This window comes from Thunnus thynnus, chromosome 2 (assembly GCF_963924715.1).
Source record: "Thunnus thynnus chromosome 2, fThuThy2.1, whole genome shotgun sequence".
Taxonomy (NCBI): domain Eukaryota; kingdom Metazoa; phylum Chordata; class Actinopteri; order Scombriformes; family Scombridae; genus Thunnus; species Thunnus thynnus.
Window position 1 is genome coordinate 15,895,464 of NC_089518.1, and position 22,309 is coordinate 15,917,772.

Consider the following 22,309-nt stretch of genomic DNA (forward strand, 5'->3'; position numbering starts at 1 on the left):
TTGCATGTAATGTTGGTCTCTCATGTGGATTTAACTTTCTGGAAAGAAAAATAGTAAAATATTGAGAAATATGCCCAGCAGTGGTCAAAGGAACTAGCAGTTACTAAATCAAGAAAAGTTGTATTATCTCACTGTGTTAAACATCAAAATACTGTAGATGCTAGAGGAAAAACATCAAATTAGAGGAGCATACTACACAGTCAGTTTTTTGCTAATTAAATGATAACTAGACTTCCAGCATGGTTTAGATAATAAAAAAATCAGGTCATGGGCTAACTGTTCAATGCCAGGCGTCCTCAAGCTACATGTCACACTTTATATACCTTGGTAAAAATCATAGCATGGTATTGCCCTAATGCTAACTCAATTACGCCCCTTCCCTCTTCTGAGCCCCAAGCTTAACCTTATCTTAGATGTCCATGAACCATAACTGATATAATCATAGCAGTCCCTGTGTGGATGTGTTACCAGCACATTATCAGACGTTGTAAATCAGTTTATGGATTAATCAAATTTAGCCCCCACGTCTTTAAATAGCAGTTCTCCCTCCCTCCCTCCTCAGCGTCCCTCCTGCAGTGGAATCAGTTGAGTGCTCTGCCCATTTCCAGAGCATTCAGGTGTGGCTCCACCTCCGCACTCTGTTAATAAGGACGTAATGGCTCCATATCTGCTCCCGGGCCAAATGAATTGAATCAGTTCCACGGTGTGATTAAGAGTGTGGCCCGGCTCGTCCTATTGCAACGCTGCGCCGGTGCTCCAGCTTTGTCTGTGCTGAGTCGAGGGTAGTTCAGGAGAGAGGTCTGGGCCGTCACTCAGTGGATATCCAAAGCACCTTCCTCCGCACAAACACAAACATGATCAAAGCTGCTCAGCGGGATATCTGACTGCTGCAGTTTTAGTACAGTTTGGAGGGAAATACTTTTGGCACTCCGTCTTTGTAACATGGAAAGTGTCTTTTGAACCAGTGATACTACCATTCAAGTAATGAGGCAATTATGCTCGTATTGTCTTATGAAGGAATTTATAATGCGGGACATAAATCTTTCACATGGGCTGTATGTATTTTTCACGCAGACATGGATAGAAGTCTGCATTAGTATCCGCTTTTTTTTTTTTCATTCACTCGTCTCAAGTATGAAAACAGCCATCACCTCTCATCGTTTTGTGTTTTAATGATAAAGAATATATACATAAAAAGAACAAAGCAGGCACACAAAGCAATAGCATACAACCAGCCACCTTATTAAGTATTTCTGTAGCCAACAGCCAGAGATAATGAAGGAAGCGGGGGTTGGTGGGAATTGGTTTGACAGCCTTTTCTCTCTGTTTCTCCCTCCCGCAGCACCATCCTCTTGGTCCTCTGTAAATACCATTGAGATAAATTAGCGTCTCTGATAAAAACAGACCTGCTTCACAAAAGACACCATAAGTGACGGTAATTGTCTTTCTCAGATTACATTTCTAACCTTTGCACCTCGTTCCCTCCTCCTCTTAGCAAGCCTCAGTTCTCTTAAGCACACAGGCATTGAACTGACAAGTTGTGTCGTTCAGATACACTTGTTATTTACTGTGGAATTTAGGAGGCACTTTCTCTCCCATTTCTTTGACTGCTTGTCATACACTCCAGTGCCACTGATGGAAAGAGTCGTCACTCGCTGTCAGAGCAGCCCTGCAAAGTGGACAAATGTGTCAAACACCTTTGGTGCTTTGATCCCGTCTGAATTGCACATCTCTGCCACTCACTTCACTTCTAGCAGTAATTCTCTGGATGCATCCAAAGTCTTGGCTGACATTGATGCAGCTAGAATATAGGAATTGATGCATGTATAACATCCACAGTAAGCTATGTGCAATATGGTGCTCTTTTTGAGGAAAACGAAGCCATAGAAATACTCATGAAGACAAAGTAAAGTGATGGATACAATAAGGCAGAGAGATGTAGGGGTGGGTGAAAAGATAAAACAAGTGTGAGGGAGGGAGGGACTGAGAGAGGGGAGAGAGGGGGAGATGAATAACTGTTTGACAGGTGGAATGAAAAAGCCGCAGAGGGTGTTTGGAGCAGTGTGGTAGGAGTGTGTGCGGTGTGGTGTGGCGCAGCACAGCGTTTGGGTCATACATCACACTAATACAGCAGGAGGACATAGCCTAGCACAGCGCTATGCAGAGCAGGGGAAGAATAATGTGCTGCGCTTGCACCCGCTCAATCTGATTGAAACACACAGCACAGGGGCTACATTTACTCACCCCCCACATGCACACTTTATAAATCTACTCTTGGTCTCTATATTCTCCCAGATAATCCGCGAAAAACAGAAACAGAAAACAGACACATGGGTTCTCCATCACTGTGGGAGGAGGGTCTACTGCATTGTGTGTGTCAGCTAGCTACATGTTGCTATGAAGAGCTGTGCTGCCAAGGCCAGAAACATTTAAGTGCAGTGATGTGGTGAGTGAATTGCAAGGCATGCAATTAAAAAGGCATTAGGTCGCCATTAAGAATGGGTTTGGCTTGTTTAAAGACACTGAGTAGGATTGTTTATTAATTTATATAGAAAAATAATGGGGGGATAATAACTGCACAGACATTACTCTTCTATGGTGCTTATAGTATATGGCATTTTAAATGATCTTACCTGTAAATCTCTGTTTGGCTTTATTATTTTTCTATTTGGGGCTTGATACATTGGTATAAGGCTCCAATTATGGGTGGAGTCTAAAGCTGCTGAAACTGGACAAAAAAAATCATTATTATAGATGACGTTGGTATAAATGTTTTAGCTTTCTCAATGTATGAAATAATATAACCTTCATTTAACAGGGCCTGGCTCGGTGCTCCACACTCTGCCAGCCTTTGATCACTGAAGCAAGATTCAAAGCCGTTCTGACGGGAGCTCACAGCCTCTCTCTCTGGCTCATGCCACTGACATTTACATTATCCTGCCTGGTCTTCCTTCAGCCCTGATAATTAGCTCCATCACTGCCGTGCTGGGGAAAAAAAAAAAAAAAGAGTATGCGATATCACCTTTGGAAGGATGCTATAACAGCTATGTGTTATCAGCAGCCTTTCACACAAAGGCTGCATTCACACCAAATTCAGCAATGCGTGAAAAACAGCAGTGCTCCCTTTCCTTTGAATGGGTGCATTTAGGTTGGGGAGGGGGGACTGCATAGGGATTAGCAAAAAAACACAGTGGCTGTTTGGCAAGAAGTTGAACTGGACTCAACTTTTGCTGAAACGCAACCTGACATCATGCTGTGGTGGCCAATCACATACATGCTGTTTACCTCTTGATAGTTAAGAGATAAGTCCTTAAAAGCATTAATCTGTAACTCCAACTCGACTTCCTGGACTATATTTCATTGTCTCAATGGTACCTTAAACATGACCCACCATTGTAGCCCCCTATGTTGTAGTGCTGGATTGCTGGATTTGGTGTGAATGCAGCCAAACTGAGCTAGGCAGGTGATGGCCCACATGCCAATCACACCTAATAACAGCAGGCAACGATGATGTGATATTCATGCAATGGAGTTTTATATTGCAATCTTCTCTGTGGGTGTATCTAATTGGCTGAGAGTTCAGTTCTCGGAGCCTTCCACCTGCTTACACTATCATTAGTGTCCAGACTGTGCTGCTTTACATTTGTCACCTCTCACCTCCTTTGGGGAACTGAGGCGGGAGGAGGGCCGAGTGTTGGCCCTTTGCTGTTGTGCCACTCTGACCTCAGGAGGTGATTAATTAAGGTTGAGGGCCATCCAGATGATCACACCTACAAAAACACACGCAGAGGTGATGATGAGGAGCGTTTAGGTACCCCCCTGTCCAGCCTGCTGTGCTCTCTCACCTCCTGGCCATGGTGCTGATTGAATAGAGTCATCACTGATGGCAACCTCTTCTTCAGATGTGGGTGGGCTACTGGGGACCTCAAGGCCTGCCTTAGAAGAGAATTGGATTCCCTGCACTAATAAGGATTTGTCCACCAGGGAGTTAAAAAATAGATGGAGGTTGTCTTTGAAATGTATGCCTGTAGGGGTTTTGGGGGGTTGGGGGTTGATAGGTTGAGGTATAGAGGTGGATCCCACTGTTGACAAGGATGCTATTTTCATTATTGTCCTCTTCTTGTCTTGGGTTGTGTTCATTAGAGTTCAAGGGTTGGTGTGTGCCAACTTTCACAGGGGTCGAAATTGGGGTTTCAAGGGGTATGAGAGGGCCCCTCAGGCGGTAAACTGGTCCTTCGGAGCGTTGTGGTATTTGACAGGGCAGCTGTAATTGCTCCTCAGAGACCAAGAAGAGTCAGCATCATCAAAACCAGCACTTTTGAAAGGGATTCACTCCCAGAAGGAAAGAAATGCTACATGGGAGGAGGGAGACCTTAAGAGAGCGAGGCAGGAAAAGACATTTATTCATTTTGTGTTAATAACTTTTATATCTGTGGAGAAATTACCTCAGATGTCTTCCTTAGGTCCTTTGGGGCATTGAAATCTCTGGCCCCTTTACTGCCACATCCTTTTCCTCCCCCCAATCGTTTTTCTTCCCTCAAAATTTATTTTCTTTTCATTTGTGTCAATGGTTGTGTATTGAAAAACATGAGAGAGTTAGGCCGAGCCTCGGGGTCCCCCAGGGCCAGCTCTGAGGCTCTCTTTCAGCATGCGGCATGATGTTCAAAGGCTCCTCCAGTTTTCAGCCCAGTTGAAAGCCAAGTGTTTAGGGTGATTCACAGTAATGGCCGTGTCCTTTGCTGTGCTGGGTCATGAGAGTGGCTTGGGTCATGGGCGGACAAGGTTTTTTTTTTTTTTTGGATTGAGCTGTTTGAGGATAACTAGCCTGTAATACCAATATTCACATCTGCTGCTAGGAGATAGTAGTCATGGTGGAGCACTCGGATTGAGCCTTTCTGTGTGACGTTTGTCTGGAGACTGTGATAAATATACCTCTCTAATTGACCAGGGTGTCAGAAACCTCTCACTTTTGTTTGTCTGGTTTCAGTGAATCTTGGTTCATGAATGAAGGGCATAGACAGCTGCAGAAACTGTGTGACAGCATCTGCTGTTGTATAACTGTGCCTGTGTGTGTGTGTGTGTGTGTGTGTGTCAAATGGGTCACCATTGGAGTGATGGGTGTGCTTTTGATGGGTGACCTAACTCCCTCTCCCTTTCACCTGCCTCCTCCCTCATACATCTTTCACTCTTGTTCTCTACTGAACGTGATGTATCACTTTATACCCTGAGACAAGAAATATGATGATATAAATGTATCAGTTGGCAATTAGTCTACCACGTCCACCCTGTGTAATGCAGATATATTTGCATTAATAAGACCAGACCTTCATGGCTGACTGCCTATAGAAGAGATCCCTTTCCATAAACAGTAGCTGGCGTCCCCTTGGGTGGGACCCAGTTGTTGACCCATGATGAACTCCTGACCAGAGCTGCCATGTCCTCCTGACTTAGTGCAGTGACACTCTGCATTGTGACCGAAAGACAGCGAGAGAGAGACAGACTGACGGTCTGACCCAGACACACTGGAATGCAAATAGGGGGATCTATAGAGATTATACTGCCCGCTTTTTTAAATAGCCATGGTCCTTTAGAGTGCCAGTCACCCCCGCTATAGAGGCCTGGTCAAAGAGATACATTTTCTTTTCATGTTGCAAAATGTAGTTTCATTGGAGCTGATCTGTCGTCACAAGCAAATTATTTTCTTTCTTTTTTCATAGTTTTTTTTTAGGTACTGCTTTCAGCAAGGCTCAAACAGAGTGCAGTGGTGAAAGATATACTATTGGCTTAATCTCATCCTCTCTTTTGTGTGTATGCGGTCCCAAACCGGCTGCCTCTTAACTACCTTTGCCCCCTTATCCTTTCATTCTCTCTCACCCTCTCTCTCTCTCTCTCTCTCTCTCTCTCTTTCCTCCCCTCTCCCTCACCTCCCTTACTGCCACACTGAGATGGTTTAATGGAAATTATTCAAAAGTGGGAAGAAACGAAAAGTCCAGGGTTCACTGGCTCTTTGTCAAACCATATCTGTTCAAGTCAGAGAAGGCATAGTAGCAACTGGGGCACACATTTCTTAACTTTGCTGAAAGGCCATTTGTTATTAAGGCAGCATAAGCATTGTATTTCTTTTTGCTTGCAGTAGAGTCTTTTATGAATGTGGCGCTTTCTTTACCCTTAACAACGAGGGGCAATGCCCAGAGTGCTTATACTTTATTTTAGTTGATTTAAAACCTCTTCTAACTTTTGAATTTTCTGGACTTTCCTTACACTGCAAACCATCTATTTAATGTTGCTTAACATTTCTGTATTGAACAGCACCGAGGCATTAATCACCAGGGGCAGATAAAATGCCACAGGGCAACATGACATTCATGACATTTCTTTTGTTGGTTTCTTTGAGTGACTTTGAAAGTCTTTAAGGTCTAGCTCTTCCCCAATCGTGTTTCAAATTTACAGATAAGTCAGGGTCATAAATTTATATTCTGCACCGCTCTCTTAGTATCAACATTGCCTTTAAATTTTATTTAAATGAATAAAAGGTCAGAGCTCTGACAGCTTATTGGCAAAACAACATAGCAGTCCTCTCTGACAAACACTTTAAGTAAATGGATATTAGTGATGTTCAGGTGTATTTGCTTTGCATATTCTCATTGGTACAGAACATTAAAATGTCCCTCCTGTTCCACATTGTCCCTGTTCAATCACAGGGAGCTGTGCAACGCAGGGCTTCTCTCTAAGCCTAGTGTCAGTCTCCCAGAGAGTCAAGACAGCAAAGAGAGGAGGGGGATTTGTCTTCCTTTCCCCTTCACTTATCTCTTTTGTTTGTCCTGGTTTCCATAGATGAGCAGCAGCCCTCCATTCTCTTCTCAAGCGAAACTAAGTGCTGCCGCTACTCTCGACCTGCCAGCTCCAAATTGGCAGCCTGACCTTCTTTTTCTTCCTCGGGGCGTCTGCACAAAGCCATACCTCTACCATGGGGGAAAAATGCAATTAAGAGGTGACATAAACACTGAGCACCCGTTGTAGCTGTGCCCAGGAAGAAGGAGGGGGTAAGGCAGCTGCCATTGTGACACGCATGCATAGATACTGGTCTATTAATTGGAATTTACGCATTGCAGAGTGACACTGGGGTGAACACACTCGATAGAGAGCAGTGGATGTGACTCGGTCTCAATGAATAAGCCTTGACAGGAGAGTGGTGTCAAGCTTTGCTCTGGCTGGTGTATGCATTAAGTGTGGCTGCTCTCTGACCTGGTGTTTTGATTCGTTGTAGGCAATTATCACACGTGTGACAAACAGAATGAGTATGCAAAGTAGGGATGCAAATTTTAAGCAATGTCCTAATTGATATATTAACCCACTAAAATCATTACAAATGAAAGCTTGATGAAAGCTTTGAAATCTAAGACCTTTTAAAGATGAAACATAATTTTGTGCTTACAGGCTTTACTTGAGGACATAAATTAGATGAGACTAAAGATGCATGACACAAAATCTAATCCAATCTTGTATCAACAAATTGTGCTGCAGCCTTCAAATGTCAATCAAGAAGAAGATAAATTCGGGTATCTCCTGGTGAATGTTTTCATAGTCATGAATGCAATACAAAGACATCATGACACTCTAATTGGGCATAATAACTTGAGAATATCCGCAAATTATATTAATTATGCTCTATAGAAACATAATACTCTTTTTGTAAGTTGTATTATGAGAATACCTTGCAGCTTTTTAGTAGAGGAAGCCCATTAAAACGGTCACTGAGGGAGAGTGCTGTTTAATTGCCAGCTAAGGTTTGTGACATTTGGAGCAGCACATCGAATCTGGCCCAAAGTCCTGAAGGTGTTGTGAGGGACTGAGTAATTACTCTCGTCTCTCCAGGCAACGGGTTTAATAAGACAACTCAGTGATAGAAGGGGAACACATGCACACACAGACACAAGCACTCACCACACACACACAGTCATAACACATTCACACGAGTTACATAGATTGTTGAGGTAACACATTTTGTTTGTTTTTGTATTTACTTGAGAGGATTTCAGCAGCTGTGAAGTTTTGATTATTTTTTTTTACCATTGATGGTGGGTTTGTTACTTTTAGTTTGAAGGCAGTGGTCAGAGCGGTGGCGTGGCATGACTTTTCCACTAGGTATTGTTGTGGCCCTAGCTAGCTCTGTGTATTTTGGCTGTGCATGCACCGTGCAGTGTAGCAGTGAGCTAGCTGCTGGTGGCTAGCAGCTAGGCTAGCAGTTTCTCTTAACAGGGCTGTTGGACTGTTGAACACACTAACTATGCTATGTAAACAACTCCTGTGTTTACGTGGGTACTCATGCGACATATCTTTGGAAAGCTAAGATTCTTGTGATTCGATTGGTGTTAACCATTAAGAACCACCATTAAAAACCATCAAGATACAATCACAACAGCAGGTACAATCAATGCCTCTGTCAGACCACCAACAAACAAACAAACAATTCCAAAATTTATGCAACTCACCTATGAAGCTTCATATTACTCTGCTGAGCCATAAAACATTGAAAAAGGTCCATTTGATCCAATCCAGCAAAAGATGTTCCAAAACATATTATTACATCAATAAATACCCATGAGCCGCTGTTGTATCATTTCAAATTAGCCAGCAAAGGTGCCTAATTTTCCAAGTAGTCTCTGTCATAACTCTAGTTAGCAAGTAAACATTAGCGATAGCACAGTATCAAAATGGTGACTGCACTCTTTCAATTGACACTTCAGTTGACCCATTAGGAGCTTCTGTGTCCTGTCCACAGCCTACAATAGCCAACGAGAGTCCACATTGAAAGGAAGTGCCTGCCCCTCTTCTTTTGTGTAAAGACCAAGCCAATTGGAACATATTGTGCGCGACGACTGGCACTTCGTATAGCCAATTAAATTCCAAAAATGACCATATGCAGTTTTAATGGGTTCTATAAAACCACAAGGAAATTATATAAATTTAAACAGTTTGTGTTGTTTTTATGTAAACTGCTTTTCCATCATAGTATTTGTGTTAACTCTTCTATATGCAGAACGTTTAGTTTCAAGAAGGAAAAAAGCACTATATATATTTATGCTTCAGTCTGGAGCAGGGGTCCTTTGGAGTCTCCAAATGGCCTTTTTTATAAAATGGCTTGACATATCCTTAGAAAAACGTGTAAAATATTCATTTTCGGGTCATCTGCAGGCATCTAATTGCAAAAAAATTCAGGCAGAAATAAAAGCCTTCGACTTAATTGTGTTCATACTTCTATTACTCAATGCCAGTAGCACTTACAATGATTCTGACTGTTTCTGAAAAACCTTTAGAGTGTTACCTTTCAAAGAGACCAAAACCATGCATGTACTCCAAATGGTTCGAGAACAGTTTACAGTTTACTTTGGGTATGCCTGCGATAACAGTTATAGGCTAATTTTACTGGAATATACAGGAATGTTGGGGGTTAAGAAAAGTACCTTTTGGTGGCCACTTAGCAACTGCTTTCACTTAACAATTATTACCACAGTAACACAACAATCTGTGTATGTTTTGCCTGCTTTCAGGGGGTAAATGGTATTGAATAGAAAATTGCCCAATCTGGCAACATTTCTTGTGCATAAAAATTTCCACCCCAGATCCAGTTATTTTTGGTGTGCAGTGTCTACCAATGAGAGGCCACCAGGAAAAAATATTACACATATACCGCCGTTGAGTGGAGAAAAGTTCATTTTTTTTATCTGCATGACTTTAAGTTCAAGTGTCTCTTCTGTATACTGTAATCATTACTAAGTATGAACATTCTGTGTATGACCTCATCACTGAGACCCTCTCTTTCTGAGAGTGATCAGGACTGATCTATCTGCTTGGTTAGGCTTGTAAACAGGCTGCCGCTCCACCATGTCTGTGCTTACCATGTTTGTACAGTAAATGAGTGGTTGCCTGGCCTTCTCCTCAGGGTTGTTTAGCTTTCAGACCCCTGACAGAGGAAAGGAAACTCCCTTGGGGGAACATGAAGCACTACAGGTTGAATGAAATTCTCTCAGAACACTCCAAAGCGCTCTTCATCTCCACAGGCTCTGGGGAAAAGAGCAGCAGAAAAATGTTTAAAACAGGATGCTTAATCCAGCAGCACAGGAAAAGCATAGTAGTGTGTGGAGTTTTTTTTTTTTTTTTTTTACCCAAGAGAGAAAACACTTTTAAAAGAGGCCCAGCATGATAGGCCAGCATAATGAGCAATCACCAGCTGATATTAGGAAGTTTATTCATTGAGTACTGCTAGAAGATGGCTTAGTGCAGGATGTTATCTTAATGCCACAACATGATAAATGATGCAGGGAGGATTGTGTTAGGAAATAATTAGGAAATATGTAGTAACATATTTCCCAGCACAGAGAGCAGTAACATTTTGCAGAAAATAGAGTATAAGAAAAAAATGAAACCGTGTGCTCTTGTTGTGTGCTGACAAGACTAATACGGTCTCACAAACTGCAGGTAAACACAGTATTAAATGAAGCTGATGTGATAGCAGGGGACCTTCAGCTCATTTTTTATAATTACCACAGTAAGCATGATATAACATGCTCCAATATCTGTATTGTAGTGGAGTAATAGAACATCACTCACACACAGTGCCATCTAATGATAAGTTATGAGAGTGAGTCCTCCTTAAATGGTCCAGTGGGTGTGTGCGTGTGTGTGTAACTTATAGCAGGGTCTCAAACAGGGGCTAGTGGCTCAGTAAATGATGGTGGTGGGGTTGGCTACATCGACTTGGGTCATCACTCCCTGGGTAGCCTGATAGGTAATTCATACACCCCTGCTATAGAGGGGGGGTCAGTGCCTTTTCGCCATTTATCACGTCATGTCTTTTTCTAAAACCCCTGACCCTACTGGCTTGCACTCAGGCAAACTGTTACATTAATACAGGAGGGCAAGAAGTGCAGTGTTGTAAGATACAGAGCATCCACTATTTAGCTTTAGTCCGAGAATCATTCCTCTTATTAGCCAAACTGTGTCCTTTAGGTGTTGAACCACAGAGCTGTGAGTGTAGAGCTGCAGGTCCGGACAATGTGCTAATTTGAATTTGCAGGTTTCCTGATGTTCATTTGCAAAGTGGTGTTGCGGAGCTGCACCTTGCTCCGGGTAATCATTAGCACAAGAGGAGGATTTAGTATTCTGCTCAGCTGAGGCACTGACATAGAGGGGTCCCTGGCTTCTGTTTCTATTAGTGTCCAGGCCTGCGGCTACACAGCCAACACTTCAATGAGAGCTTTCTCAAAGCATGGCCATTTCTCTGCTGCAGCTGCTGCCCTTCTAACTCGCTAGCTTAGGGATAGAAATATGACACTAGAGAACACCCGTAGTATTCTCATGCCCCACCCCTGTGTCTTTTCTTCTCTACTCCACTCACGATTTCACATCCAATTTTCCCATCGCCCAGTGATGCCCATTCCCCTAAGACCCCCAGCTACTGTGGGATCACTGGACTCCCCTGTGAGTGAGTGTGTGTGTGTGTTTGTGTGTGTGTGTGTGTACTCTGTTATTGATCAGGGTTGTGTCTTTGTGGCTCTGGGCTCCTGCTGCTGTTATCACTGCAGTGTGGAGGGTTGGGAGGAGGGAGTGTGGTTCACAGGACTGAGACCTCCAGGGTGGTGTGTGTGTGTGTGTGTGTGTGAGAGAGAGATCTAATGGGACTTACACTAGGCACAGCATGTTGTCAGTTTGAGGTTTTTCTCTTAGCTCTTATATTTGCAACAATTTAAACAATTAAACTAAACATAATTACAGTTTATTTGGTCTGACAGCTAGATAACTGTCCAGCAGGAGAAAGGTAACAAGAGAATATATTAGACATAAACAATGAAACATACACAGGATTTCTAAAATCATCCTAATCACAAGTAGGAGAAGGGTGTCTAATGTGATAAAAAACAAGACCACTTTTAGATTCGTCTTTCAATTAAAAACTGTTTGTATAAGCAATTAAAATATGATTGACGCGAAATTGGTTTTAAGTGCATTTCTAAAACATTCCAGTTTTCTGTTCAGGGTGAAAATAAGTGGTTTGGGAGAGAAAGAGAGACTGGCCATGGTGAGGGAATGTTATTTCATTCATTTTAAGGAGGACTAGTAGTTACCTGCAGCAGAGGACGCAACTCCTGCTTTTCACTTAGAACAAAGTGAAGGTGAAAGAAGGAGAATTCTTCCTTATTTTCCCCCATTTCTACCTCCTTTATCCACGGTTTCCCCTTACTTTAGTTCTCTGCTCAGTGGGTGTGGATAGGACTCTTATGATGGATTGCGCTACTGGTCCTCTTGAGTGCATGCATGTGAATAAGTGGGTGCAGTGTGCGCATGTTCCTCCCTTCCCTCCCTCTTTCCTCCATCTGCCTCTTTTTTTTTTCCTTTTTCCCAAAGTTCTCCTTGCCTTCCCAGTCTATCCTTTTCTCTCACTTCAGCTATTTCAGACATATGTGCAGAAATGTATGCCGGGACACGCGTATGTACTTATATTCACATATGGTTACACACACAGACACGCTGACACACTCAGCAGAACTGCGTAGCACTCAAGGCACCATTCCTTCGTGGCCACTGTGATTAATTACTTTTAACAAAGCAAACAGAGTCTTGCTTGTCCGGATCAATCTTTTCCCCTGTCTTGGTGCAAGCTGCTGTCACCAGTAATTGCCAAACTCTGTGTAGTATGAAATGAGGGCCACTTTCACCTCTCCGTGGTCCTAAGCTAACCATATCCTCAATTTTCTATGCTTGTGCTCTTACTCTCTTGGCTCCCATGTCCCTCTTCCCATGTCTCTCTACTCTTTTTCCGTGTAAAGCAACACCATTTATGGGAGATGCAGTGAGCTTTTGAATATAGCTGTGAGATGGGTTGTCATGTCATCCTAGGGTGGCCATATTTTTAAACCCCCAAATCGGGGGTTTGGAAATCAGGGATTTGACCCTCAAGTGTACCGCACATTCATGCACATGCACATGTATGCGCTTATTCACACACCATAGATGTATTTCAGCGCTTATCAACCTACCGGGCACACCCTTCAACACCATGGACAGCACCTCAACAGATGAAAAAATTATGTTTTGTCTCCCAGAATCCACCAAGGTATTTGTCAATGTGCACAAGCGTAGGCTGCCGGCTAAATGGCCAACTGTAACACATTTTTTTTTACTATAACATAAAACTAACTTTAACTTACATTTTCACAACGCTATGCCACAAGCTGGTCGTGAGTTCAAAAAGAACAAAACGTCAAAACATTAAATCACAATTGCACCTCATTAAAAATAATACTTTACGCTTTGCAGTCTTTCTTCTTAGGTGGGGTTTCTTTTCTGGAGCTCTCAGCTCTCAGGGAAACTAAAGCCTATGTTTGATCGTCTTAATGTGATCTTTCATATTGGTGTACTCTTGCAGTGTGTGCAGAATGCAGCATTTTCGTGGCTGGTAACTTTATGAATGAAGTAAGCCTCCTGGAGCTCTTTAGAAAAGACCGACTCTTTCTTCAGTGTGATAGCTAACAGTTAGCATACTGACAGGTTCTGTCAGAAAGAGCCGCAAGCATCATAGGCTAGCAACAGCCTTGACAACTACACATTGATTGATTGACAGACAAATCTGTTGAATTCAGACGTGTGGTGTATTGTTAGGTTAGGTTAGGTAATAGCACTGAAAACAAGTACAATATTTTAATATATTTTAATTGTGGTGAAAACCGAGACAATTTGGTAGTGAATGTTGAAAACTGGGATATTTTAGTGCTTTACAAATATTTGTTGGGACTCGGGACACCCAGGTTGAAACCTGGACCATCCTGGACAAACTGGGACGTCCGGTCACCGTATGTCATCCCCTTTAACTAGTTTTTCGTAGCTGCCATATGCTTTTAGAGGAGCACATACAAAATGCAAGCATCATGCTTCTTGCCATCCATGCATACTAATTGGCATCGCTCTGCCAAGCTGATCAAACACCATTAATCTATTTGTAGTATATATTTGTTTCTAAATGAGGAAATTAATACATTCTGCTACAACAGCCAGCTGGGTGCGGTGAGCCCCATTGATTGTTGGCACCCACAGTATGACTCATAGCTCTGAGCAAGTGTTTTTATTTGGTTTGTTGTGTGTGTGTGCATGCGTGTTTTCTGGCGGTGGATTACTTTTATGTTGAGACCAGTTGCCAGAGGAGTTTCAATTAACATATTTAGTTTTTTTTTTTAGTCGCCACCCCTGTGAGGACTGACCTCATCTAAACCGTCCACAGGTGGTAAGGAAACCTGTTCACTTCATCTTATTACCGGACAGGCCATCGAATCACGCAGCATGCATAGAGATAGATATCAAAGCCAGGGAAATACAGCTAACGTGATTAGCAGGCGGACACAATTAATGATGCATGGTGATGGCCAAAGAACGCTGAGGGAACTTGCTGTTTAATGAGCTAACAGAGACTGTGCAGATGTGTTACAGGACCACTCAGTGTTATCAGAGGCAGACACCTCCTTTCAGTAGAACTCTGCCAATTAGCCCTATTATGGCAGCTGACTATCAGAATTTCAGTCTAAAATAGTGAGTACTCGTTGCCAAATTGTGCATTACTAGCATTGTGCTTGTTAAAATGTGCAGTACTGTGCATGTTTTTTTTCCTCTGTGGGTGTGACATATCTCCTGTGAAAATGGAAGTACTGTTCGGCTTAACTACATCTGGGATTGACTGATAATTCTCAATAGGGAAGCAGCTCTGAGAACTAGTCTCCTCATTAATAATGAAAAATCCACACTGGTCCACCCATAATCTCACTTTTTTTTTTTTTTTTTAGCGTCTGATATTTTCCCCGGCCTGGCAATGTGCTGGAGCATGTCATATATATGATAAGTAGAGGAGCCTGTCCGCGTGGGACTCATCACACACTTAAATTGGTGCAGTATGAAGTTCATATTGCAGCGTGGCCGAGGGGGGAATTAGCGAGTCTATATATAAACCCCCGTCACATGTGTTGTGAATTAAAGTGCATTTATCTGGTAATCGCTTGGGAGATCTCCGCGCGCACAAGAATGGCAAAGCAGTGGCACTGCATCCACAGCAGCCCAGTATACTGATGCCGCTTGGTGCACTGGAAGATGGGAAGGAGAAACAGGTCATACACAATAAAGAGCTCTGATAGCCTGGATGGCAGTAGACATGTACAGTCCACGAGGAAGGAATAACAAGAGGCATCGCTGTGTCTCCTTCATGTGCTAACCTTTATCTCTCTCTCTCACCCTCTTCCTCTTTCTTTCCACCTCCTCCTTGTTTTAAGTATATGTCTAACCCTTTGGGCTCCATCACCATTGTCTTTCCTCACCCTGCCCTCTCCTCTCTCCAGTCCTCTCAGCCTCTCAGTGCCTTATCTGTGATTCAGCTTGCCTTTACTCAATCATGTATGACTCCTTACTAGCAGAATCAAAAGCAGCGGGGCTCATGCCATGCTTTTCATTAGAGCTCTCCATAAAGGCTGACTGTGAATCTTTTGAAGTATTGCAGGGCAGCTCTGGAGAAGCCACACTGTCAAGCAGCCTGTGCTGCTGACTCTTGTTTGATGAAGCAACTTCCCACTAAAGCAAGAGCAACCTAATGAACCCAACACAAGTGCTGACACTGACAAGGAGCTGTGTCTACTGTGTGAGGGGGGTAATGACTTGGTGGACTTAACTCAGCAAGCAATGATAACCAACCCCAAAAAACATCTCAGGCTCAGAAATGCTTCTTTCACTTTCGCAGCTGATTTTTCACACCTCAGAAAACTCCAGTTTGAACGGCTTTCATTTTGCACAGGCTAAATGGTTTGTGAATAGGATGCTGCATTTTGCACCACATCAGCCTTTGTCTCCCACTGGAAATCCAACACATCAGTCGAGATAGCAGCAGAATGTGAGAGATGTGAAGCTCGGAGTGTCATGCTTTGAAGAGGTGTTGAGAGAAGGTCAGTTGGACATGACTGCCCATCCTAATGGCTAATGGAGATGCCTGGTTTCCCATGTTGAGAACATGTGTCTCTCAGCTAGTGTTTACTAAGAGGAGGGTATTTTTCAGCCATGCTTGAGTTGACTGTCAAAGCCAATTAAGGGAGTACAAATGAAGATGGAGGATGTGATGCCTCGGGCCAGGAGAGTACAGCACCGGGGCCAAGTAGCCTCTTCTGTCGCCATTGTGGGGCTAAACACATCAGGGTAACATATGGTCAGGGCTGTTTATTCAATTTACATTGGCTATAAATAATCAGAACCTAAATTTATCTATTTTAAAAAGTGGGTTTTTGTCCTTGTGAAAGCTTATTTGTCACACTTTTAAATATAATAATTTAATAGATGTTCTGTTGTGACAATAAATACGTGAAAGATTCAGTAGAAGAGCACATTCTGTAAAATGTAAGCCTGGTAGGTGCTTTCTAATAAAGCCTTTTATGGCCACCTTTGGGTGTTGGGATGGAAAGCACTTCTGCAGCCTAGGGTTTGCTCTCTTTTTCAGGTTCACCATCTGGCCCTGATTGATTAAAGCTCCTTTAAGTAATTAATGCCTACTTTAATTGAGAGTCAGCCCCTGTGGCTGTGGGGTTCGTGCGCAATGCTTAGGCAGAGCAGAGCCAAGGATCTAGTTGAGAGGGGCACGGAAATCTGTTTAGCACCCTGACCCTCTCAGCCTCACATCTCAAGACTCTTAAGATGCTAATAAGAATGCAAGTATGCTAGCTGCATCCATGTGACAAATCGGGCTATAAATCATAGCGGTAGAGTGTGACATGGTTTTTCTAACATTGGAATTCACATGCTTGGAATGAGCCAGAGGCATATTGCCATTATATCTGCTGGTTTATCTCTTTTCCATTGGTCTATTTCCTTTGTGAAACCATCAGTTATGGTGGACATGCACGTAGCGGAAAGAAAATTGAATTCCTTCTGCCAAACAGTGTATTGTGACAGCATGCCACTGCACGACCCCACAGCTTGCCACTATTGTGCTGTTTCATCCTTTTTTGTGATAAATGAGCAATATTAGTTTTTCCCTTCTGTTTCACTTTGACTGTCACAATGGATGTGCACCAAATGACACTTCCACCATCACAAGACTTGACCTTCTTTATTGAAGGTTCTCTTTGTCTTTTGATAATTGTTTTGAGAAAACGTGAAACCATCCCCCAGCCAGATAATGCAAGACACAGTGAATACAGAGTGCTCAGCATTGATTCCACATACCTGACTATGACCTTTTCCAATCTGAAGTCCTGCGCTGGCTGCTAGTTTGATGTGAGCCAGCTAATCGATGCCTTGTAGCCGTGAGAGAGTACTACAATGTGTCTCACACTGAAGCCTCTACTTAGGTCTTATTGTTGCCACTCACTGAATAATGAAACATTTACCCTTTAATTGCTGGCTCTACAAAGAATGATCAGTTTAGTTTGCTCTCATTAAAGCCATCTAATCTAATGGGCTAATTAAGGGCTTTGGATGGAACAGCAATCACCAGAGTCTACAACGCCCTTAGGGAGGAATACATCAATGGATCATAAATATTTTACTGCGTCTACCTACATGCAGATTGTAAGGTGCCTCAATTTGACTTGCATAAGTGCTTAACATGCACCTTTGATGTGGCTTATGTTGTTAACATAAAATCACTGTAGACTTGAGAAGGGTTGTTCTACAAAAGCCTCCCAAGTCAGCCTATACAGCAAAACAAAAATCTTGCAAAAAAAGCAACATTTTTCATTGATTAGATGGATTAGTACAGAAATCTTTCACTCAGTGTGAGGAAAAGTGAGTTAGACACTGTTTTTTTTTTCTCATTGACACAACACATACACACTGAGAGATATACACACACTTGATCGATGTATGTCAGGGGTTTTTGCCGGTTTAGGGTTTGGTATTATTAGATTGGGGAGATAGTAATAGACAGACAGCTGTGTCATGATGCTACCCCTGTGACCTCAGGGCCAGAGGTGTATGTTTGGCCCGAGGCAAAGGGTGTAATGCCCCCTACGCCACCCCTGTGAGGACCGACCTCAGACCTCTTCAGTCCTGGGGGAGAGAGATCAGTACCTGGAGGGAGACACAGAGAGATGGATAGAAACTCATGGATTTGGCCTCAGAAATAGATTTAATTAAGCGCAGGTTCCATTGTGCTGTTCTGTGGCTTTCAGCTTGTCAAGCTGAAGGGCAGGAGGCCCAAAGCAGCAATCATTCGATTTCACTTTTTTTTTTTTTTTTTTTCTCCCAACTAATTTGTCATGGCCGACAGTTATCCCTGGATATTAAATTAAGCAGTTGACATTTTGTGTACCCTGTGAATCGACTGTGTCACCTTGAAAGTGTAGTGGCAGAGATGTGCAAAGAATGGCGGAGGCACATGTCTGAAACCCTGGTCGACAAATGACATTTTTAGGTCACATTGGAAACCAGGCAACGACACCTATCGTTAAAGAGCCAAGAAACTGAGTGAAGAAAGGCAGCGATCCCTTTGTTCCTGTCACACCATTAGTGTTAATCTGATCCCAGCATCCTGGCCTGTGTGGAAAGCTGATTTCAAGTAATACATGTTTGTTGGAGACAGATGGGTGGTTTTCTTGAGGAGTTATTGATGTATTTTTCTTCAGTTTGTATTTGTGTGTGTGTATGCAGTGTATTTGCGGCCTGCTGTCCCTATTTGATGGTCTGATTTGGGTTCCATTATGGTACCAGCAGGGTTTCTGTTCAGAGTCGTCGCATTGGCACCAACTGCCCTGTGGGTGATCAGAAAACCATCTGCAGCAGGCGTATCCTAAACACACTACAGCAGTGAAGGGTGTGGCACGGTCTGAACGGAGCTTACGCAGCTTCTATTGATTTCCACATTTGAGAGCATCTCTATTATTGCTGATCACCGATCAGGGCACAGCAAGCCACACAAGGCCTTAGGCTACTGGAGCACAGCTGGAGCAGTCGGTTCAATGACAGGCTGCCTATTGTGGGTGAGGAGTTATGCTGTTTGTTTAGAGAGACATCATTGTGGTTGAGATTTTACAACTCTTTATGTGTGGCAGAAAACAGCTTCGACTGTCGGGCGGGTTTCCAGCACCAGTGCCCTTGATACAAAGCTTGTACAAATTACCTTTGCAATTTGATTTCTTGCTGAATATGACAGATTCAAGATAGGGTAAATACGTAGATTTGGCATCCAATAAGAATTTTTGTCTTGCAAACACTATATACATCACCAGTTAAAAGTTTGGACACACCTTCCCATTCACTTCAATGAGAAAGTGTATCCAAATGTTTGACCAGTACTGTACGTCTCATAGAGCAACCTGGGAAAATGAACTGTCGGATACATGTTGGCTCTGTTGACGGATGTGGAAGATATTACGTTCTTGTCTGCATCCATCCTATTTTATAGATAACAGACTTCAATCATTTGTGTCAAGCAGGAGCCTGAGTGTCTACGTACAGTATACTTGTAATATGCCAAATCATGCCCGTGTTGCTCATTGTTCTTATCCAGTTGGTGTAACAGCACAGCTAGTAGAAATACATATTTTATAGGATTGTGTTTGAGTGTCTTGAAAAAGGATAGACAAGTGCAAACACAGACACGCTCCCTCAGGCTGAGGACACCCCTGGAGTTACAGTGTACTGAAGAGGAGCCTAAGAAAGGGGCAAGGACATATGCTGAGGCATTAATCTGCTAATAGAAAAGAAGCATCTAACAGCTGGTCTTGCGCCAAACTCCCAATCTTAATCTTGTCAACTTTCTGTTCAGCTGCTCTGACTGTGGGCTTTATTGTGAACAACAGAGCTGTCACTGAAAGAAAATTGTCCATGTTTCATTGTAAGTGTCTTGTTAGCGAGAAAGAGAGCGTATGCGACTGTGGTGTGCATGAGCTCGTTTGTGCGTATGTGCGCAGAGAATGTCGGTTCCCTACAGTGTGTAGCACAGTGTACCAGAGTGAATAACTTTTTTTTTTTTTGCATCATTTCCCTCTTCCTCCTAAGCATAAAAACATGAATATTTAAAACTACATCAAACAAGCATTCATGAAATATTAAAATGTTCGAGAAACAAGAAAAGCTTTTATCCTCTCTTTTATTCGTAGGTCTTCTCTAGCCTCTCTCTTTCACCCTCTCTCCCTCTTGCTCACACGCACACTCATAAACACACATGTACCAACACACATGCGCATTAGCGCTCCCAGAATTTACCCACGGGTAAGAACGACAAACCTTCCCACTCGATCCACTCTTCTGAAGCATCAGCACATTGCTGCATTAAATAGGGGAGGCAAAGATGCAGGAAGGTTCAATAATTTACCCCGTATTGAATTTCAGGCGAAACACATTATTAGAAGTCTTGGTTTGTGGATGTCATGTTGTACAAGACGCTTAACAAACGCGTCCCAATTCAGCAGGCCCTGTGTTCTTTGAGAACTTCGCCTTCAGAGGAGTCATTCTCTAATACACATCCTGTCTGAGGAGATGTTTTTGGCTGTAAGAATAAGCACTGAATTGTACCATTCAGTGTCTGTAATGGTGTATGTTGACAGGGCAAAGTTAATCTGTGCAGCCCTCCCTTACCCTCCATCTCTCTCTCTCTCTCTCTCTCAGTTTCTCTCTCTCTGTCTGGCTAAGAGCTAAAGGCTGTGCTAATCACTGTAGCAGCAGCTCTAAGCAGATGCTGCTGTGTTTTTAGAAAAGATCCTGTTAAGCGTGAATTAAAAAAATGTTGTGTAGGGGTAAAATCTTGCCCTCCCCTCTACCAAAATGCTTAATTAAAATAGCATCGCCAACCTGTTGGTGTTATTTCTGCAGCTTTGTCCTCTTGTGTTCCTCTGCGCTCTCTCTTAAACGCACCAGTTTCAGTTTGTCTTGAGCCTCTCATCAGTATCACTGTCAGTATTGCCCTGAATTAGTATTCAGCTACTGTAATGTAAAATAAAGTGTGTTCTGTTTTATGAGCAGCACCGGTTGAATTAACTTGTTGGATTATGCAAAGGCTGAGGTTATATTGTGTGTGTGTGTCTTGCCACATGATATGTTTTGAAGGCAGGGGGAGATTAATGGAAGAAAAAAAATCCTATAAGACTGTACGGCACATTGATTCTGTCATTTTTTGCCGTGGCTCTTTCGTTTATGCATTTATTCCTGTGCCTGTGTTTGCAGTATTTTAATGCACTCTCCGAAGAGTCTTGTCTTTCAACTGCATGTAGGACAGGATCGGGTAAAATAAAAGGATTAAAGAAGATGCCAATTTATGTTTGAAGCAAGCCTTATTTTATTCATCTTCTTTCTTGTCCTCTTTCTGTGGTCATTTCAGTCAGGGCACGCTTCTTGAGAGAATAAAAAAAGATCTCCGGGAGAGCAGTCATATTGTAGGCTAAATCTAATCAGAGGGAGAAGTGCTTTTAAATGTCTTTTGTTCCCTCGGGCGAAACGTATGTGGGCCTCTCCGCTCTCGCCAGTTCGTCCTGCCCAAACTCCACCGCTAGATGCAATTAATATTGAGCGGATACCCTGGCCTGCACTCCCCCTCATATAATAACAGTGTTAGAACAAAGGTTAATGCTTCGAATCTAATCTCTGTCCTCGTCATTTTCAATGGAGTTGCGATGCAAGCGGAGGGAGGTAGCAATGTTGAGGGGGGGCAGCAGGTCTGGAGAGAGATTGGTAGTCAGTGGGGGGCTCGGACGGAAGCAAAATTAATTACTGGTCTCTATAAATTCGATGTCATGTCTCATTTTCCCTAATCCTCCCTGCCTTTCTCACTTCCAAGCGGTGCTAACAGAGAAGCTTGGGAAGACTAATGAAAAGGCCTCTTAGATGCTAATGGCAAATTAGCCCTCGTGTCACTTTTGGAAGCTGTGAGCGGAGTGACTGCCTACTCAGTGAGGAGGTGGCCAGACGGCAGCCTAGACTGCCGCTGCCCCACAAGCAAGCACAAACATACATAAACACCAGTAAAGCAAAGGATAGGACTCTTAACATGACAGATAGTTTAAATTTTAGACAAAGTCTGTTGTTCCTTCGCTTTACACAGTGCTTATCCCTCATTTTACGCCATGCTTTGCTGCTGTAATTGTGTGTTTCTGATACACAAGCCTAGATATGACTATTCTGAGAGACAGTTTGCTGGCTCTTGGGGGGATTTAGTGGTTTGGCGAGTAAATAATGAGCTGGATCTAGTTCCATCTCTCTTTGCTGCTGTTGTTAGACTGGACCGGAGTCAGGTTTAACAACTCACTAGGATTAAAGTCTGATCAGGCATGAGACACAAACATACTGAGTCACA

General features: G+C 42.9%; 1 protein-coding gene and 1 long non-coding RNA gene across 4 annotated transcripts in view; one reads left to right on the forward strand and one right to left on the reverse strand.

Moving 5' to 3' along the window:
• LOC137194276 (tetratricopeptide repeat protein 28-like) overlaps positions 1 to 22,309 on the forward strand; it is a 168,406-nt gene that overhangs the window by 75,846 nt on the left and 70,251 nt on the right. The gene's annotated exons all lie outside the window — the stretch shown is intronic.
• LOC137172133 (uncharacterized) lies at positions 1,155 to 3,646 on the reverse strand. The gene is made up of 3 exons (XR_010924895.1): positions 2,634 to 3,646; positions 1,467 to 1,669; positions 1,155 to 1,360 (listed from the first exon to the last, which is right to left on the reverse strand). It is a non-coding gene; the product is annotated as an uncharacterized lncRNA (long non-coding RNA).